The sequence below is a fragment of the Monopterus albus genome, unplaced genomic scaffold (assembly GCF_001952655.1).
Source record: "Monopterus albus unplaced genomic scaffold, M_albus_1.0 scaffold222.1, whole genome shotgun sequence".
In the NCBI taxonomy this organism is placed as follows: Eukaryota; Metazoa; Chordata; class Actinopteri; order Synbranchiformes; family Synbranchidae; genus Monopterus; species Monopterus albus.
The window spans coordinates 331,008-353,975 of record NW_018128102.1 but is presented as its reverse complement, the minus strand read 5'-3'; the positions used below and the strand labels follow the sequence as shown (position 1 = coordinate 353,975).

Sequence of the window (22,968 nt, the reverse complement as noted above, 5' to 3'; positions counted from 1 at the left end):
GTAGAGGCTTTACATTATATTTAAAGTTTGGATCATTAGGTCTTCAATTCTGTCATGATGTGTTTAAGCATTTGTTAAAGATATTTGAAAGATCCATTATTTTGCTATGGGGTAAGCTTGTGTGAAAAGAAAATGTAAGCATTTTAGAAACATCTGCATTAACTAAATTTTGTGTGAAAACGACATTAATTGTATTAATGGTATGGTCACAACAAACAGATGTTGTGATAATTGTGTTTAGAGTTTTGAAAATGCGAATACAGAATGGACAAATGGATGTTAGCAACTGCAAAAAACTGTAATAGTCTCACACGATGCTGGGTTGGGCAACTACTGTGCATGCAGGCTATTAATACAATAGTAGCTATAGAATGTATCTTAAAATTAAGTGGGCATTTAATAGCGTAATTTTCAACAAAACACATTTGTTTACTCATGCGAAATCTATCAGTAAGTAAAGTTATTCTGTATCTGGCATTTGGGTATGCCAGCTTCATCTTTGGGTAGCACTGGCACACCATGGCACACTTCTGGCTACACCACAGTAGTGATAACCTGCCTATACTAGGGTTTTAGATAAAGGTCCATAGATTAGAGAGCTTCTTGGAACTAGTAATTTTAAGACAATAAAAAGAGGGTGCTCCTTGGTAGATAGTGTGGAACTTTCTTAATAAATTGAAAAAGCAACCAAGGCACTCATCTAAAAAATAAGTTAAAATGCCTTTATTATACTGGCAACTTCCAGAAATGGAACATAATTAGAACTTGGTAGCTTTGACACATTTCAGCATCTAGCTTTCTCTAGGAAGTTATCCTAAGGGTTTGCTAACAACTTGTCTGATCTTCTTGTGTGTTTCATCAGATCTTAGCAGCTGAGAAAAATGTTATCATAACCAAATGGCATGATGGCTGAAAGTATAAATAAAAAACTCAGGCTTTAAAGAAAAGGCAAAACTAACTCAAAATCTTTTAAGAGGTACCCAAAACTACTGTTGTATCAGAAACTTGTGCTATGACGCAGCTTTTAGTATGATAGCAAATTGCTGTAGGGATGCCTGGAGGTGGAGAGTGACTCACTTACAGTGTAAACCTTGTTGTGATTAACCTTCTGATCCTGTTGGTCAGGTGGGAGATTTATAGCTTACACACACATGCACAAACACAGGGCCTGATTGTATTAGTCTGTAAGGAAGGCCTTTCTGGGCCTGTATTCATCAAGCATCTCTGAGTATGAAATGACTCCTAACTGGCCAGCAATTCTCAGAATGACGCACTTTTGGTCCTACTGTAGTTTTAGCAGTAGAAGTATGACAAACTTATCAGCATTCCGAGCTTAGGAAATCACACCTATCCACCAAAGCTCCAGAGGTGTCCTAACTGGTTAGGAGTTGCCAAGAGGTGGAGTTCAGGCAGAGATGAGCACACAAACTCCACGGAGCAGATATGTTTTACTTACATTTAATGACACCAAATAGTAAATGGACTGTATTTATATAACGCATTTTTTCACAGTGTGTTGCACTGGCCAAAGCGCTTTTGATATACCATTCACCCATTCACACACCGATGACGACAGGCTCCCACACAACGGCAGGAGCAATTCGGGGTTCAGTGTTTTGCTCAGGGACACTTAGGCATGCGGGGAGACCGGGAGTCAAACCACCAACTTGCTGGTCAGGAGACGACTGCCCTACCTCGTGAGCCACAGCCACCAAGGTACAGGAAAAGGTACAGTTTGGCCAAAAAAATGGAATAGGCCTAGTTTTTGTGACAGATGCAAGTACTCCAGCAACAAAAACACCAGCTTTCTCCACTGAAACTGAGGTCCCTGTAACATTATGCTTTTTATTAACAAAGCAGGAGAAGCAACAGTGATGATTTGAGAGTGTCAAAGCTGACAGCTTTGGCTATAATAAATGAGACCCTGATCGATGTTACAGCTCCGTTGATAATGCACAATTTGTTCATTTTCACACCATTCACTGTTAATGAGTGTGATTGCGTAGGGCTGTGAAAATCTCACACAGTGGCTTTCCAATAAACTTGTACCAGTAACAAAAAGAGAACTGGTTAAAGCACATTAATAAAGCACTTAATCATTACCAGCTTCTTGTCTATACACAAAGACTGAGGTAACTTTTAGCACGATTCATAGTGATTCTGAGATGCTTGTTAAATACGAGCCCTGGTACCTAGTACTCACAAAGTATACACACTTTTACACACACATATACACACTAAATGACATGCATCTGTGTATCCTCGAACACATTTGCCTGACCTAATTGAGAAAATTGGTAAAGTGAGGCTGCCTACAGGTTTTTAAATGCGCTATAAATGTTTTTCAAGCTTTCATGAGAAACTACTACAGGACAAGTTTTGTAAAAAGGATTAGAGGTCAATTTAAACACTGGGGCACTTTGATGGAATAATGAAAATTAATGCAGTGAGTTGTGTCAGCTTTGGCCCTTAAGGGTGAAGGGCTTGGTTTGTGGTTTAAAGTAATGATACATCAGTGGAAATAAGGATTGACACTTTGATTCTACATGCAGCATGAAAGCAAGGACACTGTTTTATCCTGTTGTAACTGCTCCTGCATAATTGAAGTTTAGCAGTGACAGAAACGCCCACGGTGATGCTCCCTCAGCGCTGCTGGATTCATCATCCACCTCCACTAAAGGTTAGCGAGTCAGTGTTGAACCTGTATTTAAAGATTCACGTGTCTGACAAATGATGAAATGGCGTGTACAATATACTGTGCTCAGAAACAAGAACTGCATGAGAGTCAAGTTCAGCTTACTTTGTCAACAGAATAATCCAAGGAGGAAAATATGAGGGAAGAGGAATCAAGGGAGCAGCTTTTAGATATGAGGAGGAATCAAGGGAGCAGCTTTTAGATATAAGCCATCCTTTTCTCGGATCCTTCATCTGAAGATTCATCCTTTGGGGACTATGAATGTTTGTACATAGTTTTAGTAACCATGAATGTGCCAAAATCTTTCACCAATCCTTCCAACAGGGTAAGATAAATCTTTGACCTGCTGGTCGCACTAAATTAAAAATGTCATAGGATCATTACATGACTGTAGGATCCATCCTCTGTGCACCATGAATATCTGAACAATAGTTATGGTAATTCTTTTACTAGCAGTCTGGATGAAGGTAGCCAGCTGACTGACCGAGTGGCAGTGCCATCGGTAGAGCCACGCTGCTAACATGGCTAAAAACATCAGAATAAAAGTGGATAAAGTAGTGATTTAACAGTTGGCACTTACTATTCCGATTCTAAAATGTACATGAAAAGCTCATAGGCGGTGTTGTGGGAGTTTTTTAGTGTTTGAGAGTTTGACACAAGTGCTCTTTGTTGGCAGTAGCGGTTGGTTGTTATAGAAACAAAGTGAACACTGCATCCTATCTTTCTGAGGAAACTGATATGGCCTTTGTCAAGTGGTAATGACTAAGTAATAGACCTTTTTGCTGGGTCTCTTTGTTTGTGTGTATTCATCCAGATGTTAATTTCAGTATCTAAAACTAACTATAAAGGATTTTCTGAATTACCCTGATTGGCCCGAGAGGTGTTACAGATATGACTTTTTAGACCTCACCATACTATGTATAGGATGCGTAAAGATTTTTGACAACAGTTTTGACGTTGACTCAGACCCCTTCGCCCACATAATCTACAGCTGGAGTTGAACCTTGGTGGGTGCACTTTGGAGGAAAGCATCTGGGAGTCTTGAGTCATCATATTGAAGGAGAAGATGGGATGGTAGAGGAAAGATTCGAGTTTATGAATGAGTCAGAAACTGATGCTCTGATTGGACTAATGAGGTTTGGAAGAAGATGGATTTGGCATTGTATTTCTGTCTCAGTTGTGAACATGTGATGGGACATTTTGAGCACAGAGATTTTTTTGCAGGGACACATTTTATATTTTGTAGAGAACTAATAAGAGAAGGTATCATTTATTTTGAGTTCAGTACATTTATTTGCTTGATTGCTAGCATCCACATAATACAACAGCTTCATAGCAAGACTGGTGCAAATATAGACTTGGTATCACTGCTGCCCTTAAGGAGTATAATCCATGTCAAAAATATAAATATCCTGGCAGCCTTCCGAAATTGTTGTCAATGTCATATCATAAAACCGATGTTGAGAAATAAAATTTGTTCTATGGGACTGTGGTACAGTTAAGTTTAGGCATAAAAAGATTATGATTTGGGTTAAAATAAGTAATTGGTGTTAAGCGACCTTTATCATGTCATTTTGTCACTTTATAACATCACTGGACCTCTGCCCTTCCTCCAGATGGACAGAAGTCATAATTACCACAATCTCTAGTGGGTTTTGTCATTTGAATGTGAACATATGTCATTGTGAGACATTTGCTGAAATAACAGATTTTGTCTTTTTTCTGGGGAGGACAGTCTTGCCACTAAACAGCTTTCAGAAGGTTTTTAACATGGCCAGTATCTATTAGTTTTTTACTCACACCAGATACTTTTTGTATGCACCACTGCTCTGCAGTAGATGCTCTAGTTCCTAGTATGCACCAGATTTGCTGTGTACCACATAGTTTCTAAAGTTAAGGCACTGACCATGAACCAGTGTCTCCAGTTTGGGCCCAGCTGAGGCCCTCTGCTGCATGTCATTTCTCATCTCTCTTTTCCTTTTCCTATCATCATTCTCAAAAGCAAAACTATTAAAAGCTTCTTTGAGGTTAGGGATTCTAATTTCAGTTCTTTCAATTCTACTTTTAAAGATCTGAGGCATGTTATCAGTTTGATATCAGCACTGCAAGCAATCAGTGCTACGAATCCCGTAGTATGCTCTTAGGAGCCCTCTCTGCCTCCTATCACGAAGGCCACTCTTTTCTTTTTTTTTTGTTTCACTGACCAGCAGGTCAGTCTAATTAGTTACTGATTAGTCTGTTGTGCCGCCAATGAAATGGCATGTTAAGGCCTCCTCATTGTGCATGCTGTGTGTATTTCTGTGTACCACACAGCGCCTGCAATGTGGAGGTTAAGGCATGCAGAGACACCGCCGATATCCTTGCCCCACACATTTGGCTTTCAAGGACAAGTGACACAAAGAAGAGAACAAGCTGCTTTTAGTTTCACATATTGTGAGCACGCCTAATGTACTTATACGCATACAAGCATTTGCAGTGTTATGACAACATTTCATTTTAGTCCACATCTTCTTACATATAGAAGTTTCCTTATACATATACAGTACACCCACAGGCATAAACACTGACCCTTATACATATACAGTACACCCACAGGAATACCCACAGGAATAAACACTGATGAGTACATTCTATAGATCACCATATTGATTGACCACAGATTGTCAGCTACTTCAGAGGACTTTCCCTGTGGGTCAAGTAGCTTTAACTTTGTCTATAGGTCGCTACAGCAACCCTCTCTATCAACAAACTACATGCAAGTGGGTGGTCTCACTGATAGGCCTGTTCCTCTGTGCTGGTACAGAGAACTGAAGCTGTCTTTGGTACTGTCGGTCTAACCTACTACTCTTGCACTGCAGTGACACCATGGAGCACTAGCAACAAAACAAACTTGTGTAAGATCCCAGTGAAGTGATACACACATGGCAAACTATATGAAGCCATGGGTCTGTTGTGGTTATAATGAACAAGAAAACACATTATCTTATGTAGCACTTAAATTATGTGACCAATTAGGTGCCTGGTTGTACCAGGTTGTTAAGGCTAACACCCATATAAATCTGTGCACTAATTGTAAGCCTTTTGCTTGATGTCATATTTAAGAGATTTCCAAACGTCTTACTATCTCTGCTCAGTGTTTCCTTTCCTAATTAGCTCGAATGCTAATGCAGCGTTTTTCTCTTATGACAGTGACTGTTTCACCTCACTGGCTCCTAGGCTGTATCTTCTCCTTCCCAGTTTTTCTAATTTTACGTCTGCAGCCACGTGTGTCAGTCATGTTCCACTTGCACAGCCAACCCTGCCCATTCAATCAGGTGCATACTAATTAGCTTAGTGAGGGGCTAGCCAATCCCATGAGGCGTGCCACTGGGTAATTAGCTTGTGGTTAATAGGCATATGTTGGGAGGAAGGGAGGAAATAGAGAGGCAAGCAGAAGAGGATAAGAGCTGGAAAGAATGGGGAGATTGAGGGAGAAAAAAGCATTTACACAAACTGAATATTGTTATAACTGTGCTCATCCAGACATGAATGAAGCTCGATAAATAACCAACCCACTGACTCTGCATTGTGTTGGGTGGAGGAAAGATCAGCAGGCGGACTGCATCTGTTTTGTGATGCTGTTCATTGTCTATCTAGTGACATACAGTTGGCTTGCAATCATTGCTTAGAGCAGCACACTATAAATAAATGATTTAAAAAAAGGGCTACAGCCCACTGTGCTTTCCACAATATAAGATTATTTAAGCACTGTAAAACACATTACATCCACTCAGTGTGCCTCATAGTAGCACTTTAATGAATCTTAATGTCAACATTTAGGCTACACAAATTTTGATATACAGTAACTGCCTTACATTTGTACTGAATGCTGAGCTAAACAGTCTACTTCACAAACTGTATATGTCTCAGACAAACCATATTTAAACCTCTGAAGAGCCACTACACTTGAAGCATGCCACTATATGACAAAAGAGTAGCTGAGGTACTTCAGGCACTTAACACCCATCAGCCACAATATTATGACCACCTGCCTAAAACTGTGCACACAGGGGTCAGTGCAGCAGTTGCTTGGCACTCTGCTGCTCACTGTGCATCTTCTGTGAATCCATTTGCTTCCATAGTTACACTGTCAGGAGAGACACAATATGTTACCCATTCAGTGAAGAACACACGTAAAAGGGTTGAAAACTGGTCTTGAGGACAAGTTGGAGAGAATTCAACAGCCTCCCCACTGTATCTGTAACATCACCACTACAGCTGCTAAATGTTTCTCTTCATAGAGACCAATGTCTCTATTATCAGCCATTTTAACAAGGATTCAAACAAAATGGAATCTCTTGAAAATAATGAATGAAATTGAAAAGTTTAATCTGCAGCAGGTCAACCTTTGGCCCTTGTCAAAGTCACTCAGATCTTTACGTTTGCCTGTGTTTCCTGCTTCCAACTTTGAGGACTGAATGTTCACTTGCTGCCTAATATTCTCCACACACTGTCAGTGTAATGAAATAATCAGTGTTATTCACCTCAACTGTCAGTGGTCATAATGTTATGGCTGATCAGTGTATACCGACAAGAATTTGCCCTGCTGCATTGCCCATAAGCAAGACGAGCTCCCTTCAGGTGTCAGTGGGGTTGTCCAACAGGCACTGTGGGGCCCCCATGGGAATATCAAAACCTGCTGGGAGTTGCTGCACAGAAAAAGTGGAGCCTCTCATTCTGAGTACTTTTTTTTTTTATATATATATATTTTGGTGTTCGCTGACCTGGCACAAATGCCAGGTTCCATCTGAACAGGGTTCAGTTTTGTGATAAAGCAGCTATTAGTGGATACAGAACATTTATTTAGAGGGTTGCAAAGCATATGTGGGAGGGAATTGTATAAATACTGTTAACAAGAGGACTGATAAAAGCTAGGAACAGTTCCTGTACAGTATGTAGGATGGTAGAGTAGGACGCAGTTGCCTTTGAACCAGCACATTTACTGTAGAGGGGAATAGCTGCTGTAACAAGGCAGCCACGCTGGTTTTCTATCTATCAAAAGCAAAGTGAGGCAATGTATTCTGCATGCAACTGTAATATAGATGAATGACAGATAAAACACTGGGCTGTCTGTATGTTTTACAGATGGTTGATCTCAGCTTTTACATACAGCATATCGGGAGCTAAACCCTTTTAAGTTCCATTTTGCAAAACAATACATATAAATATCCAGTGAATGTTCCTTGGAAAGAGTATAGACTATTTTTTTTCTTTGCACCAGTACAGGAGCAGATTTAATCAAGCTGCCATTTTTAAAACCCAGGAATGAAAAATGGTAGAACCTGGCCTGCTTCTGTCTGGGCCCTCTCAAATTCATTTTCATGTTGCTTGTTTAAGTGCACAAAAAGGGAGGAAGCGAGAAAGAGAAAAGAAAACAGGTTGGGAACTCAATCACTTTGATGTTTTAGCCTGGGGTAAGTCCAAACGTGGCCAAGACGAGAACAGCAGACACACAGACATGTTTCTTTCTTTCTATAACTGTGAAGATGCACATTGATGTAATGTATTCCCCAGCCACTTAACCCAAACCTAACGTACAGTAATCCTGATTCTAACAGCTTTTTGAAGTTGTGAGGTTCAAGGACAATGATGTCGTCATAAAACGCCCTCATAACAATAGTATCAACACATATTCCTTGCTCGCACAGGTATGCACATGCACAAAAGGCACATCGCACAGACACACACACAAAATTACAAGGGCAAATATTCCCGTGCGCCCCAGAGACACACAGTCACTCTCACATGCACGCAGCCAAATTATTCATTCATTCAGAGAAGGCCGACTCGGGTTGTGGACATACTCTTTCACTGGTTTAGCCCACGCTCCATTTAACACACCTCAGTGACTTACTGGGTGTGTGAAGGGACAGTGCAGTCACCTTATAAACGCACCGCGGACAGTGTTTCACAGAGAGGATGCACTACATTACACACTGGTCTCACACTTATTAGACTTAATCAGAACCGTATCCCAAACAAGTTGCACGTTGTCAGCTCTCACTCCTCAACATCTTTTAAATTCTGACTGTTATTTAAAGGTGTCTGTAGGGTTCAACTGAAGGGCCGGTCAGATGGCTGAACACAATCTGACACCTCCCCACCTGTCTGATGTGGGAGTTGTTTACGTACAGTGCGCAATGGGAGGTGCTGCTGGTTTAAAACATTTTTCTCCTGAGAAATACGCTGTAATATTAAATGGCCGCTGCTGTTGCTATGGGGACGAAGCCAGTAAATGGTATAAATCAGCACAACAAGTTTACAGTACACATATTTAAGCTGCAGCTTTACCAGTTTTTTCAGCAGTGTCATCTTACGTTTCTTCCCGCTGTTAGTGGCACATGAACAGTGCAAGAATCTTAAGGTCAAAGATCCAAATATTTTTTTATTAGCAAACGCCAGCGTGCCACTCATTCACACAGCCATTTAGTCAAATGCTGTAGAAAATATGCTGTCTTTGGCAAAACATGAGTTCCTTGAATCTCTGGGTTCTTAGTCATTACTTTATGATGAAAGAATTGAAAAATGGTTGCCATTTGTAACAAACCCAATTAAATTTAATTTCCATGCTCACAGTGCAATCACATTAAATTCTCTCTATTTCATTTAGCCTCAGGTTGTGTTCACATTAGCCCATTTATTGTTTTGGGGTTTATTTTGTTCTGTCCTAGCCAATCAGTAGCAAATGATGGATCTCCCCCACTGAGGTTCCATTTGCTGGTGAAAGGGAGGTTGTGGTAATGGTTACTGTGAGCAGTCAAAACTTTTAAAATTTTTCAAGGAATATGTCAATATAATTTTTTCATGTATGTTACTGTAGCTTACAACAACCTGCTCTATTGCTGTTTTGTGAATGTAGCTTGTTAGATAGCTACTGTAGCTGTGCAGGAAGATGATGTCCCTATTCTTAATCCTCCCTACAATGGTGTCATTGGTTTGACTGGCTAACCAGGGGAAACAGTTGTCACTAGACTGGACCAGACCTATACAAATCATTAGATTAGTCAGAGATGTTGGTGGTGAATTAGAGGTCTGGAACCAAAGTAACAGAGTTCACCCCTACTATTCAGTTTTCTCAGAATACCAAATGTACCTTTGTGCTTCCTTAGGATATCGGTTTAGTGTTATGCATTTAGCCAGCCACCTCCAGAATCTCATTGGCCATCCCTGCCAGAGTCAAAATGTGATGCTTGAAAAACAATGACAAGTCTGTTTTTTGGTGCTTTATAATTTATATCAGTCAAATTAGTTTTGTTTTGTATCATGTCATTGTGCACCACCAATGTTCCCAACAGGGAGTAAATAAGGAGCACAGCCAAAGGGACACAGTATTAACCCTAATGGAATAGCATGCATATCACATCAGAAACATTAGAGACCCAGAACATGACTCTGGCTTTTTAATACATTGTAAAGTATTCACATTCTTTAGTCTGTATTATTTACTAGATGAGGCTGAAAACAAATGGTCAACAAATAAAATGAAGAGACTAAAACCAACAACATTTTTGTCTGTATGTCATCCAGTTCTACAGTACTAAAAGATGTAAATCAGTGCCACAGATATATGGATTTATTTTTGAAAAAGGCTCAGTAATTTTCTTAAAATGTTTGGGCATTGTAGTTTTTAATAAACGTTACTCAAACATGAGTAAAGAGTGCATTTGTTATGGACTAGTTTTGGGCAATATCTGAGCTCAATGCACAGAGGAATAAAATATCAGGCATTAAACATCAGACATTACTTATTATAGAAATATTTGTATTTATCTCACAATGTCACATATTCACATACACACATTGCGCTAGACCTCAGTGGGCAAATTAATTAGAGATGCTGTTTGGAAATGTAGACAGAACTAAAACAATGTGAAGACTCATTCGTCTGCAACACGTACAGCTCCTGTCTGTGTCTCCGACCACTCTCTCTCTGCCTCTCTGCGGAGTGTTACATTGGTATGCGATGTCAGTAAGGCTGGGAGTCTCATTATTATGCCTCAGTTCATTAATGGATATTATCTCTCTTGTTCTTTTTTTTATTGGTCTTCATCATTTTTGTCTCCTCTTTCTGTAATTAACATTTTATGTTTCTCTTTCACCCCTTGTATGTTTGCATATTTGCTATCATTGCTCTGTGTGGGTTCTATCTTTTCCTTCTGTCTCCCTCTTAGCCTCTCATTAGATTTGAAACCTCAAATGAAAAATAAACAGGTTGGAAAACCTCCCTTCTGCTCCTCCAGCCTCCATTTTCTCTTTCTTTCCTCAGCTCATCCTCATACTTTGTCTTTTCCTCCACCTCCTCAACTCCCTGTCTCCCTCCCACACCTCTCTCACCTCTCCAGTGGCATTGTCCTGTTCCCCCCCACCACCACCACTGCGAGATCCACCATTTGTGGAAGAGGGAAAAAAGACGCACAACACAAACTAGAAAGTCAGCAGCACCTGCTCTTACAAAATGGCTGCTGATATGATGGTAAAAAGTCATTTTGGTAGTGCAGGTGACATCAGGATGTGATTGATGCATTTCAGGAGGCTGTTGTAAAGAGAACCGAGACATCTGTTTAGACAAGGCCGGAATCAAAATTAAAACTTCTTAGCATAAGCAACCTCTCTTGTTGTTTTTGCTCATAGATATGTTCTCTCCTCTCCTTTCTCGTGTGTCCCCTTGTGGTTTCTTTGCCTTTTTCTACTTTTGCATCGCATCATTTCTCTCTTCCTTCCTTCCTCCTCCTCATTTTCTTCTCTCCCTCTCACTCTGTCTCCTTCCTGTCTCTCTGTGGCAATGAATACTGGATCAGTTGGAGACAGACGGTGCGTGGGGCCTCCCCGGAGGAGGGATAAAAACACACACAAAGCGCATGCATACAAACCCGCACATTGCACACAGACATATGCCAGAGCAAGAAAACCCTCTGTCTCCTACTGGACCATGCAAACACATACGTGCATACGAGGACACACACTGGGATGATTGTTGTGCTGATAAATTCTGACAGTGTAATTTTCCTTATCAGTAATCTGCAGTCAGTGAGTCACAAATAGCTTCGTCAAACATGAGCAAAGCCGTGGCTCCTAGGAGGAGATTAATGGAAACCACACATGTTCAGAAAACAGATGCATGGGTGCAGCCACACACATGAAAGGACACACTTGGCAGGGAGAGTTGTGAAACATCACAGATTTCAACAGCGTATTCTCCTTTGATCATGTTTTCAATAATCATAGCTTTTTTTGTATGATCTTACTGTCATCTAGCAAACAGTAATCACACTCCTCTTTCTTTTGGTGTTTGTCTCTCTCCACGCCGCCTTTCATCTTTGCGTCATGCTAAGTAGCCTTTCCCCTTCTGTTACTTCACTTTGAATTTGATTATCAAACTCAGCTCAGTGTGGCTCCGTATCGCTCCTTGTCTGGGCACTGAGGCCCCATGCCAGATTAAAAGTTTACACTTGGCAAGGATGCAAATACTGTCATTGCATAACAATTAAGATACTGTAAACATGCAGGCACAGTGGTACTGTAATAGGTGTGGGTGGATGGAGTTTTTCTCCATCTTTTTGAATAAATGAATATAAAATTCGACATTTTTAGACTGAATAGTGTTGACAGGGTTTGTATGATGTGATAAGAAGCTCTGGAACAACTACTCAGTACCTTGTGTTGAAATTTGTGTGTCAGCTGATGCTTTCAAGGTCAAGTTTGACCTTTTAATCTCAAGGTCTGTCCTAATTCAGTGACCGCTTCACATGATCTCAGGAAGTCTTATTTTCTTTTCATTTTGAGGGTGGATGTTATTCCTGGTCTTAAGTATAGAATAATTTCGTATACTGCTAAGTTGTGTGTCATGGAACCTCGTCAGCTTTTAATGTCTGTAAACATCACAGGACCAGGTCTGTCAAATATAAAATGCTCTGAGTATTTTAGGCTGGATTGCATCACCCAAGCAGTACAAAGTCAAATGTAAATTTACAGAGACACTGGCAATTTTTAATCACAAAATGTCCTAAACAGGAACACAATTAGCTCCAGAGTGTAAAATAGGAACCTTTCTTCTCCTATGCCAGCATGCGTTTTAGCAGCTGGCTGATGGCCACAGCATTACTCAAACAAAAATCTCAAAACTGTTTTGACAAATTTTGATGCAATCATGGTGGGCCTCCTAAGAGCCAGTGAGAATAAACAAGTGTCAAGAGAAAATAAAGTTAGACGTGCCTTTGCATACCAGAGAGGTGATGCGTGGCAGAGTACACCTTGACTCTGTCCATTTGTTTATGTTGAGTTGGACATGTGGGTTCACACGTGCATCTTTCTTAGAAAGAATACTGCATCAGAAGAAAAATGGCATAGAAGAACTCTCTCAAATGAAACTCTGATGTGATGCCTGATATGTGACTATTGCTGAGGCTGTGCAGTGGTGATATGATGGCACGAGTCAGCACAAAAAAACCCCACAGTTCACATATCCCTTGAAATAGGCACCGAACGCCTGTATATTATTTACAGTTGTGATTGCTAGACTCGGATTCTGTCAAACTCGGCTGCAAAAGATGAGCCCCAGCTTCAAGCACAACTGTTTGCTCACCCGCTTGGAGAAACGGAGAAGGTGACACGGGGAAGATGCAGCGATAAACACATGCGGACGGGCTGGCGATGTGGTGGAGAAATGCCAGGGCATTCCATTTTTTAGGAGGAGGGAGATAGATGGACTTGCAGAAAGATGGAGCTGAGGCAGAGAGAGCAGGAGGAAGATTTAAAGACTGTGTGAGATTAATGGCAGAAATTTGGAGTGTCAGGAATTAGAAATGAGAGGATGGGAAGCAGGAGGTATTGAGATGTGGAGGTGTAAAGTGGAAGAGAAAGTGACACAAATAATGAAGGGATTAATGGATGAAGGACTGAGGCTCATGAAAGAAGAATAGGGGGAGGTAGTTGAAGAAAGACGTGATTTAAAGACATTCTTCATACTTTTATAGCCCCCACACATATCCAAGTACAGAAAGAGGGATAAAGGTGGTGAAGACAAAAAGCAAAAAGTGAAGATTAGACTGGAGGGATCAGTGGGAAACAGATTGGCAGATGGACTACAGTAGTTCCATGCATACATATACATCCATAAAAAGAAAGATAACTAGATGCAGCAAGCAATGGTTGAAGAAGCAAAGACAAGCAGAGAGAATTAGTTTCCCTCTGCGACCCCTGAGGGAACAAAAGAGAGCAAGTGAAGTCGAACAGGGACAAATGCAGCAGAGCAAGAAAAAAGAATAAATTAAAATCTGAAATTTGAAATCTGAGAGGATAAACTCAGAAGTGAGGATTGAATGATCTAGTGTGAAGACGCCAAGTTTCTCAGTAGCATAGATATGGTTTACATGTAGCCTGCAAATTCCTGGGTACCATGTCTGAAAGGGGGCAGCTGCTGATTTGGCTTCTTTCCTTTTTCCTCTTCTCTTTATCAAGACTTTCTCGTGATTATTTTAAAATTAGTGTGATGTTAACTGTTACAAAGTGAAATCCATATAAGAGTGTATCTGTTCATTAATCTTGACTCCTGTATGTCCCCACAAGTGCCATTAAAGTTTAACTGAGCTCTGCCAGTCCCAGTCCTCCAGCTCCTTTATTTACAGCTAATATGTAGTGCATTACCTCAAGGAAGATTTGCCGTCCTCCTCCTCCTCCTCCTCCCCACTTGGGAGAGTTCATATCCGAACACTTGTCTCTTGAATCGATGAGCTAGAGAGCCATCCAGCGCTGTGGCTTTTTAAGCATTTTCTGTAAGGTTCCCCTTTGGAAAGCGATTTCATCTTTATCATCTGTTAACAGCAGAGTTGCTTGAATCTATTTCAGCCTTGTTCTACATCACCCAGACAGGGACGCCCCACAACTTGAGAACTGGTAATATACTGCAGTCCTTCTTCACATTTAGTCTAATGATTAGGATGCTGCTGTTTCTTTCAAGTGCATACAGCATATGAAAGCAATACTGAGCAGAATGCATGAATTTGAGCTGTTTGTGTGCTGCATGTAGAGCGTTCTTCCTGTTCTTGATGCAATCCAAGCCCACCTTCAGATAAGACAGAGGGTTTAGGCTTCTATGCACGGGGTCATGTTACCCGTCATTTGCATGTACCCCCACCCAGCAGAAAACAAGTTTCCTGAATCATCTGGAGCTCATTTGATGGAAGAATCAAACACCCCCACCCCTGTTTTTTTTTCTTTTCATCCTGCCCATGCTGAACAGTCCTGTGGGACTGTTGTCCTTGATGCTCCCTTCTCTGTAACTTTTTACACTCAGTCTTCAGCTCTGGCCTTTGAGAAATCAAAGAGAAAACATTTTTGTTGTGCAAGATTGAGTGTGTTTGAGCCACCGAGTCAATGCATGAATTTCAATGCTTCTATAGCAAATGTTTCTCTCCTCTCCCTTTTCCTCTCTCTGGTGCATTTTCAATCTGTCCCACCGCCCGCTGTTCTCTTCATTCCCTTTCGCTTTCATTTCCTCTCTCTCTCTCCCATGCACCTATACACCCACATGGAGTATGCTTGAATGCCCTCTCTCCTGTCATCAGCTGACTCAAACAAGCGCTTTGGACTTCATATTTATGCATGTTTGAGCCACACACACATACATAGCTGGGTTAAAAGGGTGGAACAAGGGTCTTGGGGAATATTATCCGCATTGGTCAGGGCTCTAGCACGTTGGCACATGCTCTCACACACACACAGGTGCTGCTGTAACTGGCAGGAATGACAGAGACTATTATCTGCTTTTGGTCAATGGCAGGCAGCTTGATATGGAGATACACACACAGGCATCTCATTGGTAATGTGATGTGTTTTTTCATTAGGACCCAGTTATTGAAGGCAATTACACAGATCATACTGGATTTTAATGGAGAAATAATGGACTAGGAGGAAGAAGACAGGGAGAGATAGTGAGGAGGGGGATGCAGGAAAAGGTACTAGAGATATAGGCATAAAAAAGAGACTGTGACAAAGAGGAATAATGGGCTGACATGAGATGTCTGTTTCACTAATGCTGCTTGGCAGTCCAAAGAAAACAAAGAGGTGTGGTTGTGTGCTTGTCTTGACGATGGATGTATTAGACAGGTTTAAATGGAAACAGACTGGTTCACCTGTCTTTGACTTGCAATATGTTTTAAAGTAGCATTTTTGTCGTGTAGTGTAAAAGAAAGCACAAGTCATCCAAAGTTAGCAGCCATATAGGTTGTTGGTCCTAACGCACTGATACGAACTGTCTCCTGAAGTAGCACCCTGATGGCGGCAGGCATACCGGACCTTTGTTGTCATGATTCTTACAATAATAAAAATATGGTTCAGGTTAAAGGACGAGTCACAGTTTGGTTAGATTTATGCACAAACACAACTTGTTTAAGGAAAAAAGTGTGGTCTGGTTTAAAAAAAGTTCTTTAAAGATCTTTGTCATCATTAGGGGTGTAGCAGTAACGGTTCACTAAACTCATCAGGGTTCAGTCCATCTCTCTTATTTTTTGTGTTTTTCTTTTGGGTGGTGGTGGGGGGTGAATAAGGAAACATGGGAAAAGTTGTTTGATCTTATTAAATCATCAATGATGTTGGACACTAGAAAGAAGGACATGTTCACAAGGTTCATGTAGTAAATAGGGTTAATTGAACTGATGATTTGTAAAGGAATACACTAGAATACACAAGATACCGGCAGTAGTGTGTTTCAAACTAAAATACCACTAAATGTGCTGCTTCCAGCAAATCCACAGTACAAAAGAAACGGATATATAACTTTTGTAATTCCTCAGAGGCACAGAGTGTTTGATACTGAAAACATGGATGGTTTTTTTTTTTTTTTTTTTTTTTTTTTGGTGGAGCATTCATTTAATGTTGAGGCTGTAGCCTCTATAAAACTCCTTGAAGCCAGGCTCATTATGTGTTGCCCAGTATGATGAATGGTTTAACTTATGAGTTTATTGACTCCTCATGCAAAGTGAAATCATTGATTTCTTTCTCCTGGAAGCTAAACTGGTACCCAGGATGCTGAGGAACAAGGGAACAGTAACAGCAGCTTGTTTGGTTATAAGACTGATAATCTGCACCTTGCTGTCATCCATCCTAGAAATTAACAGCTAAATACCAGGAAGAATTGGGATTAAAATACAGGAGCCATAACATGAAGCATTATCTATAATCATTTTCATTTAAAATGTAATAGGCGGTGATGCTCAGAATACAACTGACCTGTCACCTTAGTGGTGACGCACACAAATGTGACTTTACTCAGGCTGATTAATGATCAGTAATGGACTGTTTTCAAATCCACTCAGAAATGACGAGGGCGGTGAGGTCGCCAAGACTTTTCAACCATATGAGTGTAATGGCTCTTTTTTGGCGCAGGAAGTGGAAGGTCATTAGCGGTGAGGCTGAGCTCAATCCCTAATGAAGCCATTTGTGTAGATTGCCTGAAGTGCATTTATGTGGCTGTAAAACTGAAGTGGTTTTGTTTAATTGTGGCTTCCCTTCAAGCTTTTTCAAATCATGACTTAATATTTCAGTGAATCCTGAAATGGCTTCTGGTGCCCAGAACTGATTTTGTTTGGTGATTGAATGGGATTACAACATGTAAAAAGATGTCTAATATCGATTTGTTGCATTAAATGTAATTTAACTTTGCTGAAGTTGGATGAAATACTTTTGTTTTGTTGATCTTTTAGGTTAACTAGGATGTTGATATTGATTTCTAAAAGAGCCAAGAATATTCCCCACTTGCGTGAGATTCCTGAAGAATGACTGCAATAAACAGAAAGCTTCTTGAGTGGAATGACGTGTTTGCTGCATCAGTGCCGTGTGTGTGTGTGTGTGTTAGTTTTGTGTGTGTGTGTTTGCTGGCTCTGTTGATGATTTGTTATACACTGTAGATTTGTGAGAAAGCTACCCCTTTGGTCCAAGTATACGATCAATGAAAATGTGTGTGCTTGGGTCCCATCTATTTTTCAACCTCTCACTCGTTACATCTCCTCGAGCCTGTCTGCTCCTGGCTACAGTCTGTCTTCCTTCCCATCTGACGCTGGAGCATATCATTACAAAATGTGCCCGACTGCATTTACTTTTCTCTCATTCACTCTATTTTTTTCTTGTTTCAGTCTTTTTCTCTTTCATATTTTGTTTTCCAGTATTCCACCTTCACTACCTCCGTTGCAGTACTACAGTCTGTGTTGTATTCCTTTTTAACTGCACGTAAAACAGAAAGATAATCCTCCTCACGTCCTACAGTCCCACTGCACGTAAAACAGAAAGATAATCCTCCTCATGTCCAGCACGTCCTACAGTCCCACTGTGTCTGTGTTCCAAATTTGTGAGGGAGTGTTTGCTTGATGTTTTCTAAGAATAACACATCTGTTGCAACTACACTGAATGATAGTGATGATACTTAAAAGCAGCTCTGTATAGTGAACATAACAATATTATTGATTTATTGCTACTATTGTCACAGGGGTGATATAGAGAGATTTCATTATACACAAACATTCCCTTGTGATGCCAGGTCAGTTTAATAGCCCTCAAAATCTGTTCTGTAACATCTCTAACACCGGTGATGACAGCTTTTGTAGATAAGGGTCAGAGAGAAGATTTAGACAGTGATGTTTTGTGTTTCAAGTGTGGCTGTATGGATGGCAGTATTAATCAGTCACTGTCGATGCCAAAGTATCTTAATAATTGTTGTAAGGATGGCTGTAAAAGTTTGTACAAACACCCATGATTCATGACAGTGAATCCTAATGACCTACTTGATCTCCTGACTTTTGCTCTACTTCCATCATGAGGATAATATTTTTGATTTTGTGTTGGATGGATTGCTATGGAGGTTTGGACACACATTCATGTCCCCTAAAGGATGAATCTTAAGGGATTGGGATGCCTTAAAATACATATTGAATCAGACCAAACTTTCAGCGGTGCTGCTTCTCTTTTTCTGGTGGAAAACTCCATTGCAGCTCCATGGTAAATAAGAGCACATACACTTTCACCATTTAGTAGCAAAGCTTTCAGTGAATAGCCCCCTTACTGTGCATTGAGACAGAGCGCGAGGCAAAGTTTAAAGGTGGCATAAGTGCATACAAAATCAATAGATATTATTAGATTCAAATATAGTCAGGGCTTTATGAATTTTCTTAATGAAAGTAAAAGCAAGAGGGGCTGGAGGAAAATAACTATAAAAAACATATACTACATAACCTTTGTAATATTTTAAACCTGTGTGCTTGCATGCAGTAGATGGGTTCAGACGCATTTATTGTATCTGCAGCCGTATTACATCAAGTGCTATGTCCTTGGAGTCATCCTGGTTTAAATAATGATTTTTTTTATTGGTGCCCTAAAGCTTATTTTATGAAAAGGAAAACTGAACTCTCTTTATTCCATTTACTTTGCAGAAAAATAATGTGTCCCTGACAGATGTTGTACATGACCGCTGACTTAATGAGGAAGCACATGACCTGTACAGCACAACCCAGTGCAACATCCTCCAGTCACTGAAAAACATTAGTTAGAAAGCCACTGAAGAGTCACGTGAATGCACCAATCAGGCAGCTTTCCATTGGTGCAGAGCGTCCAAGAGTGAAATTAAGCAGGTGAAAAATAAGATCACAATAAATAAAAACACAGCTAAAAAAATTTTGACAGCGTAAAAATAGTTTAATTTGTATAAGTCATATAGGTCAGAATAAAACCATAGTGAAATTAAAAACTTTACTAATTTACAATATTATGGTCGGACTTCAAGTCATTGAGCTATTCAACTGTGTAATTGATCTAGGATAGAAAGTATTAAAGTATTCTTTAATATATGTGTCCATATTTTTTTTAATCCTTCTTTAGCGTCTCCCAGAGGGCACATATGTAAACAAATGGTGGCCAGGATGGAAGTCTTTTGTGATAAGTGCTCTTTTCCTACATTTAACATAGTAGGCATTTTCCAGAGTAGGAAGTTGGAACATCTATCATTTTCTCAGCTGCCCTGATGATGTTATGTAAGGGTCTTTTGTCCACGGCTGTGCAGCTGCCATACCAAGCTATAATTGTGTAGGTAAGCATTCACTGCTTTTAACTGTATTAGCACACAGTGATAAGGCAACCTTGGGGAAAAAAGCTAATGTGATTTAATTGTTCATTGTAATGGATTTGCTTTCCACCAGCAAAGCTCTGCATATTGATCTTTACAGTGTGTACTGAAATAGAAGGACACTAAGAGAAGCTGGGAAGCTAGCCTGCCAAAGAGTACAAAGCTCTAATATGTAACGCTTAGGCAAAACACCGGTAACAAACAGATTTATTGGTTATAAATCTAATGTGAGCTCAACCTGAACTCACGTTTCTGTAGCATGTAGTATATTATAGATCAGCTGGGTGGGCTACAGGTCAAGTGCTTTGATTTCAGACTAATTACATCTCAATCACTTTCAGAAACCAAATATAATCAAGTTAGATAATTGACAGACTGAGGCTCTCTATCCTTGGAGCTGCTTTTCTTATTTAACACCTTTTGAAGGCATTCAGTCTCTATAAGGATTGAGGAAACACTTGTGTGGTGTAGTGGCAAGCACACAGCGTTTCTGGTTCATTATCGCTTCAGCAGACCTTTTTGATTGGTCTGAGGCACGCTTCATTCCCAGAAAGCCCAGCCTTGACAGCCCTAGTGGTAACAGGGGATCTAATTAGCAAATTAGCACTTTATTGGTTTCACTTTTTTTTATGTGTATTTGGAGTCAACTTTTCAACTTCTAGGCATGTTACTGTATGAATGTTAAGCAGGGTTTTTGCTTCCCTCGACTGATAAAGATTAAAGAGTTAACTTAGAAAACTGAATGTGAGAATGACAGAGCAATGTATTTTTCCCTACTGTCCACTGCTTTGGCTTTGACCCTTCTACTTCTTATACTGGCTGCTCGTGACGGTGCCACGTCGTAATAATAGTGCAGGTCCAAGTTAGTTGCCCTGGGGGATCTCAGTTGTACTTTATTATTCAGTTTCACTGTTGTCTTCAACAGCTGACTGAAAAAAGAGGACTGCAGGAAGAGAGAGTGGCAAAGCAGGAGAGGGAATCAGTATACGGTAGGAATGTAATGAGTTTTGTAATTTAGCGATTTCAAAGTCGAAACATTTCTTAATAGTATCATGGAACTATGGCAGTTTCTACCAGGATGTTACATATGGTTATTTCAGGTTGCAGAATTTGAAACGAACATAGTTTAGAGCTGCTGTGTGGCAGCATTCCCCCCATTTCAAGAAATGAACACACAATGAAGTGAATGTATGTGAGAGATTGTTAGGGTGTTGAAAATACCATTTAGGTTCAGCATGGTTTTAATTGTATAAAATATCCACCTGAAAACAAACTGATAAAACAAAAATGTAATCATAAATGTTAAATTCATTCATTTGTACAGTTTGGTCAAAAACACAAGGCTCTTCAAGACTATAAAAATCATTGTCTCCACTGCACAAAATATTTGGAGTTTGTTGGCAGGTCCCATGGGTGTTATTATAACCCATCTGTTGCTATGTTTGTGAGTATGATTAAATGATAGTCTACAGTGTACAGTTGTAGTAGCATTAGACACATTTTTACAATGACCAGTGGTCTTGCAGCCACTGAGACTTGGAGGGAAAAAAGCAAAAGTTAAAGCAAGTCTCCTTAAGGAAGAATAAAGATTTAGATGATATAGATTTACACACATTTCAAGTTTATATTTTGAAATCTATGTGAAGTGTAAATATGTTATGGGTGTTGTTTTACAGACACAACTTGAAAGTGTCAAATTAACTGGGTACCAGACAAACTCAGCATAAAGAGACAATAAAGTGTGTGTTGTTGTGATGTGATGGATTATTTCTTCTCAGACATTTCCATTTCACTGAGTGAAAAACTGAACTCAGGGGATAATGAAGTAAAAATAAAACCATCACTATGATAAAACTAAATAAATGCTTCATGTTTACTGTGATGGATTACCTTTGCCTGTGGAGGCTGTTTATTGTACTCGGCAAGAATGGATGGCTGCAAATGGCTTCTTTTGAAGGGACGAAAATTAGTTGTAAATGTTAAGGACCAGGGCAGTTTACAGTATTGGAACAACAGTACGACACAGGCAAGAGCCTGATTCATTTTACTTATACAGCCAATACAATTTTTCACCCAGTAGCTGAAGTCAATACTTTAATGTCCAAACTTTCTCTCAAGCACAGAGCTGAAAACAGATTCGGGTACATTACATTTTTCTATTTGGTCTGATCTGCTGCTCCAAGTCATCGGAATGAAATGCTAATTAGCAGTAGACTGGTTGTAAATTTGAAGATATAAACATTGGTAATGTGACTTTCACCAAACAATTTAGATGTTTGCTCCAGCATTTATGGAGAAGAGCTCTTGCGAACATACAGTCGGAGTGCTATTTCAGGAGATGCTCCTATGTATGAGTCATATGAAAGGGAAGGGACAAATGATCATATGGGTCATATAAGTTGGAGGACTTGTAGTGACAGTGACATACCACTCCCACCAATCTAGGAGCTCAGTCCTGCTGTATATTAGCTGACCAGAGGTGGTGAGCCTGTCTGTGAAAGACTGTGAGTCTACAAGGTTAGCCACATGATAATCTAATCTAATGTTATTTCTGTCTCAGGCTACAGCAGCTCAAGTCAGATGTTGTACATCTCAAGTTTGAAGAAAGAAACAAGAGACTAAAACAACTCGTCCAAAGGGGTTTGTTCCATATGAAGATCAAAACAGCTTTCAGTAAGGATGTGTGCATCAGGACACACACATGCCCTCTGCTTTTGAGATCAAATTTGCTTCAGTTGTTCAGCAATATCAATTTTATAAACCGTGTTCTAACACACATGAGCGCTCCTGCTCTCAGGCGGTCCGATGTCATACAGTAACACTGGCCCTCAGATGTATGTTAAGGGCTGGATTCACACAGGAAACATCTGGATTTGTGGCACCATCTGTCCCTGAGCAGAAAAACTCCCATATGAGGGCATGTGCACACACACACACACACACACACACACACACAGGCAGACACACAGTATGTGCATTCAACTCACAATCCCTCCTCGCACGCACACGCAATCAGATATCCTAATTATCCCCCCTGCAGCAGATGCTTGATTTTCCCCCTCTTCCTCCATCTTTTTCACCCCTGTCTCATCTTGGCTTCTTGGTTTTTCACTGTATCTGATAGTCA

General features: G+C 40.2%; 1 protein-coding gene across 5 annotated transcripts in view; it reads left to right on the top strand.

Moving 5' to 3' along the window:
* The window catches only part of htr2cl1 (5-hydroxytryptamine (serotonin) receptor 2C, G protein-coupled-like 1), a 101,262-nt gene that overhangs the window by 31,113 nt on the left and 47,181 nt on the right, over positions 1–22,968 (top strand). For 3 of the 5 annotated variants that reach the window (XM_020619565.1, XM_020619563.1, XM_020619562.1), the window contains one exon: positions 22,402–22,514. The exons of 1 other annotated variant lie outside the window; for it this stretch is intronic. The gene's annotated coding sequence lies outside the window, so the exon portion shown is untranslated. The remainder of the gene's footprint in view (positions 1–22,401; positions 22,515–22,968) is intronic. One more of the 5 variants, XM_020619564.1, reaches the window with a different exon arrangement.